Consider the following 1,923-nt stretch of genomic DNA (forward strand, 5'->3'; position numbering starts at 1 on the left):
TTCACAGTTTTTAAACTTAAAAATTTAGACTGGCAAAAGAAAACTAAAACAACACAATCAGAAAGAAAAAACACTACTAGCATTTCTACTGTTGAACAGCCTTTCTATTCTACCCATATGTGTATCAGTATGTATTTTTATACTGCATCATTTTGCAACCTACATGTTTCATTTAACAATATATAATGATAATTTTTCTGATGTTAATACTCTTCTACAACATCATTTTCAAAGGATTTCCTTTATTTTATTGTTATTATTTTTTTAATGTTTACTTCTGAGAGACAGAGCAAGAGAGTGTGAGCAGGGGAGGGCAGAGAGAGTGAGACAGCTCTCACAGAGCCCAACACTGGACTGGAACTCATAAGCCGCAAGATCATGACCTGAGCCGAAGTTGGACACTTAACTAACTGAGCCACCCAGGTGCCCCTACAACATTATTTTCAATGCCTATAAAATTTTCCTTTGTACTGTAATGTATTTAGTTAATCCTCTTTCAGGCATTTATGTTTTTCCTACTTTTTCACTATACTAAATAGTGCTTTAATAAATATTTATATTGCCATAGCTTTATGTACTTATTTAATTGTTCTTTTTACTAACCCTTACTTTCAAATATATTATTGTAAATAAAAGAATCATCAAAACTTCATCCACAATATCAATTGTTTCCCTCATACTTTGGGCACAAACCTGAGGCTAATGGGATGATTTTTGATGCTCTACTTAATACAGGAAAAAAATTAAGGGTGAAAAAAGAAATACGTACACATTTCCCAGGACTTCCATCCAAATTATCCTAAAAAGTACATTCCCAAATCAGGCAGGCAAGGTTATTATAAAATACATTTCAAGCCCATGTTTGAGCTAATATACTGGTTGTGGCCAAATTTATAACCTATCAAAATTCTGCTTTGTGAACTTCATGTAAATTATATATAATAGGTTAAACCATAGGGAATTGCCATTTTTTGACAATTACAGACCTATGAAATGAAAATATATTGCTAGCTCTTGTATGTAATATAATAATCTATTTCTTTTTCTAAAAATGAAAGTCAATTATTGAATATTTATAGTGATGGTTAGCTATCCCTGATTTTATGTTTTCGGTTTAATTTATAGGTTTATATATTACTGAAACCTGAATAAGAAATATGATTTTGAACTCTAATATTGTTTATGGGAAAACAGGTTTCACAGCATTATTGATTTCTAGGAACACATTCCAGCAAAATGGTCATTTCTAGAAGCTATAGAAGAAGAAATGATCAAAATTGGGCCATTTTTCTCATTTGGTAAAACTATACAAAATTTAAGAATTATAGGACAAAGGATATTTGGGATCCTTTGTCCAATGTGGCTGAGCAGAAACTTTGTAAATATTTACTGATATGACTACTATATTTCACCTATGAGCTTTTCTCATTTTATAGGAAAAACTAATTAATATAACTAAAATATTTATCTTAACTGGGTATTCTGAGCTTCTTTCACCAGAATTCTGAAATAGGACAACAAGCTTTCCCTTTTAGCTGCTGTCTTCAGAGCATAATTTTATAAATGTGAATGATTTTAATATATATCTATATCTATATATTCTTTATTTGCACAGTACAGTTACCAAGGTAGAGACCAGCTCCTTGCATTTTAATTAAAAGAGAGAATAAAAGGAATGAATGCTGGAAAGAGAGTCACAAAGCAATATTACTTGGGTTCTCAAAGCACCACCATCCTAGAGTGGTAAGAGTTCTTGATTTCACCTCCAGAGCTCACTGGGGCAAAAATGACCAGCTTCCTGTAGAGATGAAGCAGAAACCCAGCTAGTCCATGTTCATGCTATTGCTGACACCAAAGCCTCCATATCACTTCTTTCTGAAATGAGAGTATCCCAACCTAACAGAGTGACCAACTCACCTCATC

Source organism: Leopardus geoffroyi, chromosome A3 (assembly GCF_018350155.1).
Source record: "Leopardus geoffroyi isolate Oge1 chromosome A3, O.geoffroyi_Oge1_pat1.0, whole genome shotgun sequence".
In the NCBI taxonomy this organism is placed as follows: domain Eukaryota; kingdom Metazoa; phylum Chordata; class Mammalia; order Carnivora; family Felidae; genus Leopardus; species Leopardus geoffroyi.